Source organism: Meleagris gallopavo, chromosome 1, assembly GCF_905368555.1.
Source record: "Meleagris gallopavo chromosome 1, MGAL_WU_HG_1.1, whole genome shotgun sequence".
Classification (NCBI taxonomy): domain Eukaryota; kingdom Metazoa; phylum Chordata; class Aves; order Galliformes; family Phasianidae; genus Meleagris; species Meleagris gallopavo.
The window spans coordinates 169353247-169366782 of NC_139404.1; the positions used below are offsets into that span (position 1 = coordinate 169353247).

A 13536-nucleotide genomic window follows, 5' to 3' on the forward strand; every position below is an offset into this window, starting at 1 on the left:
GACGTGAGGGGAAGGCGGGCGGGCGGGGTTGGAGTTCGATGTTACGCAGGGGCAGTCGGGGCTTAGGGCTGTTTGTGTAAATGCGGGTATGTGGACGCATACTCAGAATCCTTCAGTTTTCCTGAGAGTCGTAGAATCGTAAAGGTTAGAAAAGACCTCTGAGATCACCTAGTCCAACTGTAAGCACGTCACCGCCATGCCCACTAACCGTGACTGTCACTGCCACATCTGTGCAGTTCCTGAACGCCTCCAGGGACTGCGGCCCCACTCCCTCCCTGGGCAGCCTGTGCCAGTGCCTCACCAGCCTTACTGTAAAAAGCTTTTTTCTTATGTCCAATAATTTGAAACCATATCCCTTTGACTTAGCAGGCCCTGCTAAAAAGTTTGCCCCCTTTCTTCTTACAGCCCCTTTTTAGGTACAGAAAGGCCGTTCTCTGGTCTCCCCAGAGCCCTCTCCAGGCTGAACAGCTCTAGCCCACTCAGCCTGTCCTCATAGGAGAGGTGTTCCATCCCTTGGATCATTTCTGTGGTCCTTCTCTGGATGCATTCCAACTGGTCCACATCTCTGCTGTACGGAGGACTCATATCTGGATGCAGTACTTCAGGAGAGAGCTCACCAGTGCAGAGCGGAGGGGCAGGATCACCTCCATCACACTGCTGACTGCACTTCTTTTGATGCAGCCCAGGATACAGTTGGCTTTCTGGGCTATGAGGGCACATTGCTGGCTCATGTCCAGCTTTCCATCCACCAGTAGCCCAAGTCCTTTTAGGCAGGGCTGTGCCCTGTGTTCAGGATTTTGTTAAAGCTCATACAGCTGGCCTCAGCCCCATTGATCCAACCTGTCAAGATTGGAAAAGCAGGGTTTTCCTACCCCCAGGTAGTTCAGCACTTCCTCCCAACTTGGTGTCATCTACAAACTTACCTAGAGTGCACTAAATTTTCTCATCCAGATCATCCAGTCCAAGGTCGTTGTTACCACACACTTGGTCAAGGCAAAACACTTCGTAGTGTTTAGATTGGGGTCTCATTAGGATCAAGGTAAGAAAAAAGCTGTGCAAGAAGGAGTCGATGTGTTGGCATCACTAATTTTTTACCGATGGACTGGCTCAGTGCTCAGCTGAGAAAATTCATCTTTTCACAATTGTATTGCTTCTGTTTTACACAGAACTGAAACAAAACAAGCAAATAAATAAAAGCTTATGCAGTGACATTAGTATTTCCCTGTGTTTCAAGCATTTAACTTTATGTTACTGTATCTGTCTTCCACAACAATGTCACATTTGTGGCTTTTGCTTATTTTCTCATCTGTTAACGATCATTTTGCTTTTCATTGCCCTGTTTCTAAGAAATCACACCATGAGTTGGAGATAATCAAGTCTTCTTCGAGCATGTAATCTTTTGTGTAGGAACGTGTCATCCTGTAGCTCTGTTCCTGACCTGAAGCCCTCTTCAAATTCAGGTCATTATTATCTTATGACGTTGTGGTTTGAATTTATACAACTGTGCCATCTACCACTTTCATTAATGCATCACTGTTTCCCATACCAAGGTCATTAATACAGATGTGAAATGAGAGAACCATCCGTCTGGAATTTCATTTCTTGCCTTTCAACTGTAAGGACTTTCTATCTGGGGAAAGAAATACCCAAATCTTCATGCTATTGACTGCTTTTAGTACCCATGTTTATTTATTAATGCTGATTTGAGTACACATGTACCAGATATCAATACTTATGACCTGATAAAGAGTCAGTTCAGGAAAGTGATTAGGAAAATGAGTGAATGAATGAATGAATAAATAAATAAATAAAACGTAGGCAAATTTCATCTGGTTTTCTTTCTGAATCAGCACAAAGAAGGATGTGAGGAAGCACACCTGGTTCGTAGTGTTATTGTGTTCCACCTTAAGCCAGGTTTAGATGCTGTGGAGGTGTATCCTGTGCTTGTAGGTAATTTCAGAGTCAGTGTCTTTAATATCAGAAATCCAAATGCTTCTATAAAACAAGACCTCTTCAGTGCTGAAAATTTGTAATTGTACAGTGGAAATTTGTACTCTGCTACCTAAATCTTATTAAAAAGATATCAGGGTGGGTTTTTTTTTATTATGTATATGACTTTTTCAGCTAGGAGAATTAATGAAGCTTGATGTCCTACCTGCAAACTAGCCAAGGATGGATTGCAGGTGACCATTTCATTAATGGGCTTATACACAAGAACATTCTCCTCAACTCAAGAAAAAGAAATCCAGTCCCAATGAAGTCTTCCCTCCTTTACCACGTGACTGAAATGAGAAAAGAAGCTGGAATTCTTTGTTCAATTTACAGTGCCTACAGCACTGACTTAGCTCCACATAAGTATGTGCCTACAGCCATGCATTTTGTGATTGCAATGAGGTATAGCTTTCTTTTTTGTAGCTGTGTAGATTGCAACAATTTGAACAATTAAAACCATTGGGGTTTTGACAATTTGCAATCACATTACTAGATAGATTACATAGAATGCATTTAAGACAGGAAAATGTGAAAAAAAGCCCCCCAAAATAACAAATTATATATCCCTCTGACTACTGATATGAGGCTGAGGTGAATTAAAATATCTTTAGACGGCACTTTAGATAAATCCTTCTAGTTGATAACAGCATTGCAAGAGAGATAAGTAGTGCAGTGCAGAGGAACTGTTCATCTCACATGCCTGCAAGGGGCAGATAGTCACCTGGTTTAGTGGTGTGAAAGTGGCACTGAAGAGAACAATAGAAAGGAATTGGAATTTAAATGAACAGAACTTTACCTTACCAGGATCTGTTGACCAATATTTAACTGCCTGAGCAAGATAGTGTTTCTTGTCCTATCAGAGGGTAAAATTATTACAGAAGGGGCAACTACTGAAATGTAATAGAGCATGTAAAATTATGAGAAGGCAGAGAGTGGTGTTCATTTCTCAAGTAGTTACATCCTATACCAAGGTCGTTTACTGTATACTTGTAGTCTGAATCCAACTTTCTTCTGAATATTTTTTGAGTTGCCATAATTAATTACCATGATTATTTTACTAATTATTTTACTTATTTATATATTTCTGAAAAAAATACTCTTTGATAGTATTTGCTACTTACTTTCAGTGGAGTTGAGGACACTGTAGAGTAAATATGCCAGAAAACCACGTTTTGAAGAAATGGTATTTAGCTTCCTTTTTCCTTCTGCTTTGATTCCCATTTTCTCTTATTACAGTCCCTCTTGGCTACAATATATCGGTAGGTATTCATTTAGAGCAGCCTTGTGGCACAGAACTTGGGTTCGCAATTTCCTGCTCATCTTGCAAACAAATAAATGTGGCCACAGCTCAGAGTTTCGCCATAAAAATTAAGCTGCCTTGTTTGTGTTTTTGGAAAGACATCTCCCTTTTTTCTGCTGTGTCTTAAAATCTTTTATCTTTCATGTGTATTTATAAGATTTACGCGTGCACCTGCCATGTGAAGAACACCAGTTTCTGTGCTACAAAACAAGTGTCTGTGAAGAGGAAGATTACCACAAAAACTACTATTGTAAGGACTCTATGGAAGTATCAAATCTGAAGTTTTAAAAAGTATAATAAAACCTCTCACGTGCAAACTATGCTTTTTGCTTTGTCAGTCCCTGACTGAATAAGGCACATAGTGTTTCCAAGAATCTTTGCTTAAAAAGCAGTGGATTAAGCCTTTAAGCAGGTACACAGAAAATTAAATCTTGTCACTCAGAAAAATTTTCTTCCATGCCCCAATCTTTTTTTCCCCACTTCTTCTTCAGTCTTTGTTCTTGGCCTCCTGCCTGCCTGGTGCTCTTTGCTCATGCTTTGTTGCTTGCTGGAGCCTCCTGTGAAGCAATGCAAAGCAGCAGAAGTCACGGATGTGTCCCTGCGGGCTCAGAACATTGAATCATCTCAGGTAGAGATCTGAGCTGACACAGTAGAGGAGGAAGAGAGATCTGTCTTTGTCTTTTGTCATAGGGAAGCCTGGGATAACAATTCCCCTTGATAACTGTTTCCTATAACCATAGTGCTGGGCTGGGATCCTGCTCTGCTTCCCAGTGTTCTGCCCTTCCCAGTATGTTGAGACACATCCTCAGCTGTGTGTTCCTACAGTGCCAGGGAAACCAGTTTTCTTTCTCAGGTAGATTCTGGTTCTAGCTAGAATATGAGTTGGCATGCTTACAAAAATCTGAACCAGTAGAAGTGACTCTCTGACATTGCAGCCATTTCTGAAATGCACCACCTGCTGCCCACTGTGTTCACATCCCCTGTTTGGTCTCTATCAACATTCAGCAAGTATCAATTAATGTTAGTGGGTGCAATTTTTTATTTCATTTATTTATTTATTTATTTTTGCATGGAGGAATTCAGTTCCACACCTTTTCTTCATGCGCACTTCCATGTCAAATGCCATTTTGTCAGATCACCCCTCTGCTGCCATCTGTCAGACAACAACAAAGTGTGATGTAGTACTGCTGGAAAGGTTCAACCTCTACTGCCATACCACCAACATTCATCTCTGAGGACGTGGGCCAACATAATGCAATAGAGGTATCATTTTTGAGAAGCCCTCGTGTAAATGTACTGTGTCTTATTTTCCAGAATGTATTTGAAATCGCTTCGACTTTGAAAAATTTTTCAACTAAGTAATTTTCTAGACTTCTTGTCTTAAAAACAATTTAATTCATGCATCTTTTGTTATGATGAGAATAGCTTTTTTTTTTTTTTTAGTGATATCAGTGCTTATGTGATACTTGTATACTTTGTGTTATTATATGCAAAAAAACATTTTTAAAGTTTTTTCCATACGATTTGCATACATCATAATATTTTTAAATGTGAACTAAAAAACGAAATTATTGCTTTTAATTTGAGGAGGTGTAACAATCTAATTCATCGGATCTAGAGGGCTCCTGGCTATCCAGTGAGGGACACATTTTGGGAGAAAATAAATTTAAAGACAGAGTGTCCAATTCTATAGTTTTAAACTTTTTCTGCATTTATGAACTATGGTACCTTTTTGCTTTTATAGGCAGTAAACACAAGTAGCTTTGAGTTTTATAGAATATTTTATTAACTATGCTTTGTTGCATTGTGAAAGGGATGTTTTTTTATCAGCCTGTCACCAGTTAAGGAGAACATACCTGCTGCAAGCAGTAAATTCTGGCTCTGAGCATGCTGCTCTGAGATGACCCATTATTTATTTTCATCTAATTATGCAGATTCTTCTTTTCCTTGCTTTCACCATTGTGTGTGCATTTTTATAGTCTATTTATACTATCATTATACTAACATTATATACTGCAGTGAGTTAGCTTGCTACTGGAGATAAAATCACCTTGTTTATACAATGATTCAGAAAATTGAACAATATACGCTGATGTATTGCAGGCTCCTGTAATGAGAAATACAAAGGCTTAAATTTGGACAATTGTTGTATTCTTTTCTTCTATAGAAGGTTAATACAATTCTTACATAGGTGCTTTTCTGATACCAGTAAGGGTAGTTTTCTTGTCTTCTGTTTCACGCCTTGTGAAGATTGTGCTGTACGTGCAAAATGAAACTGTAACAAGTCCATGAAAATTCATGCTTTGTGTGCAGCCGTCACAAACAAACAAACAAAGAAACATCAAGAGTCCTGATTCAGTTACTACTGCAGTGTAATTGGTCATAAAACAACTAGCCTATTAGATTCATTTTATTTTGTTTTTAAACTAGGGATACATGTTTTTATGTTAAATAGATTGGATTATTCTAGTGATTTCACAGATAGCATTTAACTAAAAAATTGAACAGATTCTTGCTTAAGAAAGAAAAAGATAAAGCAAGGAATAAAACCAACCATTTTTGAATATAAGGGCTGGCAAGAAGAAGGATACTATTTAAGAAGAAATTAATTTCAGGCCTGGGAAGTTGTGATTCTGACAGGCTTAGTACTAGATGTCAGCTATGATATCCCTCACAGTTCTCTAAACAAGGTCATCTTGTATATATTTTCTTGATTCAGTCATTTATTATGTTGATAGTTCTCGTATTTTTCCTTCTCTACTTTTTGTTCTCTTTGATGGCAAGCCCAGAAAAGAGTTTATATAGCCTGCAAATATTCCTGTGAGAGGACAGACTTCATTGGAATGGAAGAGAGGTTACGCAGATCACTAGTTCACTGTTTGAAGGGATTAGAAGAGGAATTGACCACGATGGGAGAAGGTGCTGCATCTCCGTGGGAATGAAGAAGTGAAAACCCCCATTGTGTTTGTGAAGTCTGGGCTTTTAAATTGCTGAAGCTTTCTTTAGCAAAAAGATAAACATGGCCTTTAATTTTCTTCAATTAGAACAGGCCTTTCTAACCTGCTCTGGTTCAGGACACCAGACTTCAAATAGTCATTGTTTATCAGGCTTTGCCTTCTAATGTCTTTGGGTAGCACGCCAAGAATTTCTCTGCATGTAGCATAGCTTTCCTGTGGTCTTCTTAATGGATCAGAGATTTAGCAGGAGTGTTCTGACCTAGGAAATATGCCTCCTCATTCAGTGCTTACTGTAGCACAATGCTGAAGATTTGTCTGAATATTTAAGATGCTTTTGCGTTGGATGTAGTGAGAATCTTCTTGTTTCTGGACCATTACCCATGGAGCAAAATTAATTCTAGTAAGTACAAAATTATATTGGCACAAGGAATTTTTAAGCTTTAAAGTGTAACACTGTTAGAAGTAATTAAAAAATAATCAGAGAACAGAAAATAACCCTTTAATAGCAGATGAAGTCTCGACCTTTATTGTGCCAGGCAAGTTTCTCAGTAATGTGTGATTCCTTACAGTAACTTTGTTCACTTCCAATTGCAGTCTTTTACATAGCTTATGATCTTGTTAAGATTTTGTTATGGCATTTTTAAAACACTAATATTTAGCAAGACTTCAGAAAATTTGTGAATACTTTAAGGCCAATTTTAATTACAGATCCAGATCTACGAGCAGAAGGGACAGGGCTCAGCTGATCACAATTTGGTGCCAATTTTGTGCCTATCCTTAAACTACTTCTTTTAGACTCTCCTCATATTCAAAACAAAGAAGTACTTCTAGTATATTGCTCCAGTCAGCCTGGAATAGATATCTGAAAAGATGAGCTGTTCCTGAAGGTGCCTATTTCTTCCAGGTTGACTACAGTGAGAGCCTAGGGTGACAAGATCACTGACATCTTTTTCTATAAAAGCAGAGTTTGAGAGGTGAATCACACCCTGTAATCATGTTCCTATGCTATTCTTAAAGCTCATATTTGAGAGTCCCTAATCCATTGTTCCTCTGATGTAACTTTAGGCAAGCTAATATTGAGCTCAAGTCAATTTTCTATGGTTCTCTCATTAGAAAATTAGGAGACACAGGTGACTTTGCATTATAAACCACTTCATGTGCAAATTACTCTTTCAAGTCACTGTGATTTTTGTAAGTCCAAAGATGAATTATTCCTAGGACCTTCTCTTTATACAGTATTTTTGAAGTCAAAATAATACACAGCGTAACAGTTGATACCAATCTTTAATCCTTTTGTTTTTCCCTCAACTAACAATCATGCTATACAAGAATGTGAAATCAAATGAAGGTGTATAAGAAGACGAAAATGGAAATAAGTTTTCAAAGTTAGATATAGTAATGGTTACCATTCCTATGCAAGAACAAACTAAAAATAATGCTTTACATTTCAGAAGCAACATCATTTGAGGCCACTGTGGTGTCTTCATAGAAGAGCACATCTTCCATCTATCAAAAAGATGCATAATTAAAATCTTCATGTTTTGCTGCTATGAAAAGAGAAATAAACTGAAACTATTGTTGCATTAAAACATTGATTCAGTTGTGTGTGCTGCCTTTTATCCAGCAGTCCATATCACATGCACTGAGATGATTTGTCTCACCCTGTGCAGTCAGGTTGGGCTATGATACCTCTAACTTCAGCAGATAATTCTCTTTTTCTGAAATCTCCATAGAAGCATTTCCCTTCAGCAGTTGCTTTGGGAACGCTCCCAAAGAGAAATCAGGATACAGATTATGCAAAATAATGCAGTAAATGCTAGCATAAGGCTGAATAAAATAAATTAAATGAAAAAAAAAAAAAAACAAAAGAAAAAATAAATTCATTGGAAAGAAGATTTCAATACACTGATCCAAAAGAAATGAGCTGTATAATCAAGTCATGGCAGAAAAAGGAAACTGAAGGAAGTTGAAAAAGAATAGAAAAAAGTCATGCATGTCACATGTGTGCTGCTGAAGCAAAGGAACAAGAATGATAAACCACAAGGATAATTAATGAAGTAACGAGATAATTAAAATTATGTACAGTTGGAGGAGGAGATGGGAAGTATGTGGTAACACCAAGGACATTGGTAACTTGCAAGATCTACCCAAGGCTGAAATTTTTTGTAATTACAGCCTGGCAAAAACAAAACAAAACAAAAAAGCAACCAAAAAAAACCCCGCAAGTTCTGGCATCACTCATTTGGTTTGTTTGTTTGTTTTTCCTCTTCCACTTCAACATCGAATTGAAGGTTTTTTTTTATATTTTATAGTTTCACCACTATGTACATTTTCTTGCTGCTTTCTAATTTCTCTTACTGATCCCTATCTGCTGTCACTTTGTATATTTTTTCCTCTACTATTTCTGCCTTCTCCTGTACTCAGTTGTGTCGTTTGCATTTCACAAATTACCAGTTCTTCCCCAGGTCTCACCTTCCGTCTGTTCTTCCTTGACGTATATAAGCCAAGAGCTAACTGCTGCAAGATTCTTTTGTAGCCTTACACTGATAATCTATTAAATTAAAATATTTCAAATGTACTTTCTGTTACAAAAAGTAAGCTCTTGGGTCTGGTATGTGTTCCCATGCACAGGAATAAGTGATGCAATTTCAGTCAGTGTATCCCAAATGAATCACTTGTATGGAAGAACAAATGTAGCTGTTGCATAAAAGGAAGATTAGTGTCTGTTATTCGTAATATACAACATTAAATATATTGTAAAAACAGAGGATTAGCCAACAGAGAAGACCTCATTTAAAATGCAAGAATACCAGATGGAAAATACATTACATAATAAAGTATGTATTAGCCAGTTTTCTTATTTTTGTATGATTCAAAATGGAACATGTTTCTTTTTTGGAAACTTGGAAACTGAGCTGGTAATACAACATGCACTATGACAGAATGACCAAGCTTAATACACAAGCTGTAGCATAGAAGAATAACAGGTAAAGACTTCCCCTCAGCCCAAAAAATACATTAATGAATTAATAATAGCCAAGTGATTAAACTGATTTGATAGAGTTGATGATTCTACCAGATCTGTAACATAGCCTGAAAGCCCAACATCTTCAATAAACATGTTGTGGGAAAGCACCTGTAAAGAAACAATTTTTGTCCGTACTAGGAAATAATTTCTACACAAAGGTCCTATAACATATAATTCTTAGGTTATGGGACAGACAAAATGAGAAAGCCTTCTGAGGAAAGCTATATTTCCAACATAGCAGATTATTTTTTCAGGGTTTCAGGAAAGGTTGTTTTTTTTTTGTTGTTTGTTTGTTTTTTTTTAATATTTTTAGTTTTAGTTACCAATGTTCATCTTGAAGGGGAGAGTGTCAGAGAGGTATTAGCTTAGATTTTTAGCAGAATTTGTAGGTAGTAAGTAAAGTCTACACTGTATTCTATAGACTAAAATTAGCAAAAAAAATTCCTAAGATCACATAAGAGTATATTTGCTCTGGATTGCCTGTTTTGTCTTGCACTGTATTAAAGTCTTCACTATATTATAATATGAGGTAGAATACATAATTTGGGGTAAGACTTCTATTGAATTCCTATGGAAAGAACACTGTAGAAATGGATATTCTGAAGTAGAAGTTCCCACATCTGTTGTTTTTTTTTTTCGGGGGCTTGTCACTGAGTACAAAACTGTCCTGCTTCCTATTGATATGTTGACAGACTAAGCTGGTCTTTTTCCCTTCAGAGAGACTCATATTAACTCTGTTTCAAGGGCCATGAAAGTCTGTTTTGTGATGTTCTATCAGCCCTGTGGAAGTGGATTTTCTGAGACATCCAACTGACTTCTTGACTCACTTATTCTATTAAAGTAACTTGTATGACTTTCAGAATATCAATGTTGTAGAAAAGGTAATCTTTCAATTTTCTGACATGCTGAAGATTTTTGTGTTGTTAACTGTATCACTCTTTCCAGAATTCCTGAACAGTTTGGGCTGGAAGGATGCAGACTTCACAACTTTTCTGACCAACTTGTGCAAGTGTTTAACCATCCTCACAGTAAAAAAATAATCATTTTTCTTACATTTCAGTTGAATGCCTTATATTTAAATTTGTGCCCACTGCCTCGAGTTCTGTCACTGCAGTGAGAAGACCTTGGCTCAGAAGAGCCTGGCTCTCTACTCATTACTCTGCCCATCAAGTATTTATGCACATTGATAAGATCTGCCCTGAGCCTTCTCTTCACCAGTCTGAACAGTCCGTCTCTCTCAGCTTCCTGTCAAACAGTGGAAGCTTCAATCTCTAGATCATCATTGCAGCCCTTCACAGTACTTGCAGTATGTCCAGCTCTGTCTTGTACAGGGAGCCCAGAACAGGACCCAGCACTCTGGCTGTGTTTCACCTTTGCTAAGTACAGACTAAGAATCTCCTCCCTCATCTTAATGGCTATACTTTGCCTAATGCAGCCCAAGACATTGTTGGCCTTCTTTGCCAGAGGGGGGATACTGATGATTCATGATCAATGTGCTGTCCACCAGGTCCTCATGTCCTTTTCTGCAAAACTCTAAGCCTGCACTGGTGCATGGATTAACAGAATTTTCTGACAGAAGTGGGTTTGACCAATTTCTCTGAATCTTCCTTCTATTAGGGATCCCGAAACTACATAGAATGCTCTGGACTTCGTCTCAGGTGTCAAACAGGGAGGAATTACTTCCCTTTATCTGCTGGTTTCTTTCTAATGCACCCCAGTAATGTATTTGGCATTCATTCCTCAGTTCATACACCAGGCTGTCACTCTCCAGTCAGTTATTGGCATGTGTTATTCCATTCCAGGTGCAGGACTTTGCATGTATCTTTGCTGAATCTATTCAGGTTGCAGTCAGCCCAGTATCCAGCCCCTTGATGTCCCTCTGAATAGCAGCCCTGCCCTTGAGCTTACTGCATTTTCTACTATCCACAGGCTTCCTTATAGTGCATTCTGCCTCATTATGCAGGTTGTTAATAATGATATTTTCCCTAATGGTGACCTCAAAGAGAACCATTGGCCACAATCCCTTAAGCATAGCAGTACAGTTAATTTTAGAGGATTATCCTTTCAGTAAAATGCTAGAAGATAATAGGGATTAGATTCCTGAACTTTCTGAAGCCAAGGGGATTTTTGCTACTTACTTTCCTGGATCCAAAATTGTTCTCACCATATTTATGACTATAAAATCTGAACATAATCTGCATATGAATCAAATGTAGTTCTAGTGTTTGAGAGAGAAAAAGTAATGAATCAGAAGTGGGAGAAAAAAAACAACTGAAAAGTTACAGTGATCACAATTTCTTCCATAAGCCTCATTAGATTGTATTAAAATGTAATTTGACCTTCATGAAATTTCATTTTCATTTTTTTGATTGGCAGCAGATCTTTTTTTTATTTTTTTTTTATTTTTATTTTTTAATTCTTTCAATTGGATCATGGCTATACTGTTCATGTGACTCCACACATACAAATTCTATGCATAGCATCCTGGTTTGGCCAAGGACGTGTATATTGCTTGTAGTGAGCAAGAAGCTAACCAAAAGAGATTACATCCCTAAAAGTGAAATTTCTCCTAGAAGTGACTTAGAAGTTGCAAATGTTTTGGCTAGACTTACACAATCAGAAGTCTACAAAGGCATCACCATTTGGATGACATAATGACTGGCACACATTAAAGAATATAAACACATCTAAACACCAGAACGTTTGTTCTGAGAAACAGTAAGAGAGAAAATACACCATTTTAGGCCAGGTTTTAAATGTGAGTCTACAGCTGTTTCACTGAAGATGAAGCAATTGCAGTCAGTACTGTCCAGCAGATGGGATAGGTTTTGGCCCATTAGAATAGGGAGTCAAATGAGATGTGAATGTTTTCACTGTCTTGGTATAATGAATATCAGTGGGATAGACAGTGGAAGATCAAGCAAATTGGTGGAAAACCTCATTAAGGAAGATGCAATTTTCTCTCTGGTCTATAATGAAAGTTGTCAGAGCCAAAGACAGTTGAATGAGGAAAAAGTTCAGTTAGTTGATATTTAGGCTCAATGCTATGAAGCATCCACAAAAGGAAAGAAAAAAGTCATGTTCTGAATTATACTAAACTATAAGACATTGACCGAACAATATGACTTCTACAAACTTTTTAAAAAAGAGAAGGATTGGTTTTGAATCATACGTAAAAATGAATTCAGCTAAAAAGACATAGAAATTATTACGCTTCAGTAAGTAGACTCTGTAGACTCTTCCACCAGTTTGTTTAACAGAAACTGAAAATAAAAACATCCTACTTTAAACAGTTGCAAATTGCTTAGCTGGTGAGAGTTAATCTTGCTCCTCGCAACTGTTCAATTAGGATTTGCTTTTTTTATAACTTCAGTTCTGCAACGCATATTTGAAACCAATTTGTTAGCATTTGCTCCACTGGATGAACAAGTCTTACTTTACTCCATGTTAATGCTGGACTAATCAATGCAGGAAATGTCCCAAGACAGTAAAATCCAACCACAATGATGTGACTTATTCATCACTTTTTCTTCAAAAAGTGATAGCTCCTGCTTTGTTACCTCATGTAGAGGAACTTGGCAAGGAGAGTGAGGTGAAGGACTCAAGCATCTTTTTAGCATGGATCAGTATTTCATGTGCCATCTTCATGCTATCTCACCATACAAAGAGCATGAAAACCACTGAAATATCTGATTTTCCCATACTGTTCTTTGTTCATGTAATAGGGTTGTTGCAGGATAGTGATATTCAGGTAGGACAGGATTCAGTTTCCTAGAATTTGTTTTGCCTAGTGCCATTAAAAAACTCATTGCTGATCTAAGCCAACTACACAGGGCTAGCCCACGTGGCACACTTTAGACAAGTCTGCATCTTTCTTGCTTCTCAGTAGGATACCCAGAATATCCAGCTGCAGCTCAAATGGCCCTAACTGCTAACATTGCACGTCCAGATATTACATCTAGTGTCTGGTCTTGTCTAGACTCTGGGACAATACCTGGATCTTTGCAGAGTACAACAGCTTGGCCTCCAAAATTTAGGTGGTCACACCCTATGACTGATTCCAACTATGGTTGCCTGGACTCCTGTTATGGTCAACAAAGAGAAGACAACTCTTCTCTGCACTATTTGAAATCTTTACCTTAAAATAAGTCTAATCCTAATAATATTTGTTTCTTATTACTCACTACAGAGGTATCTTACAGGAAGGTATCTGTATACACCACACCATCTGTGTTCAGTGGCTCAGCAACGCAGCTTAG

General features: G+C 37.7%; 1 long non-coding RNA gene across 1 annotated transcript; it reads left to right on the top strand.

Annotated features, from left to right (window-relative positions):
• The first annotated feature begins 6122 nt into the window (after positions 1–6122).
• LOC146545778 (uncharacterized) lies at positions 6123–7840 on the top strand. The gene is made up of 2 exons (XR_014881284.1): positions 6123–6649; positions 7701–7840. It is a non-coding gene; the product is annotated as an uncharacterized LOC146545778 (long non-coding RNA).
• The last annotated feature ends 5696 nt before the right edge of the window (positions 7841–13536 follow it).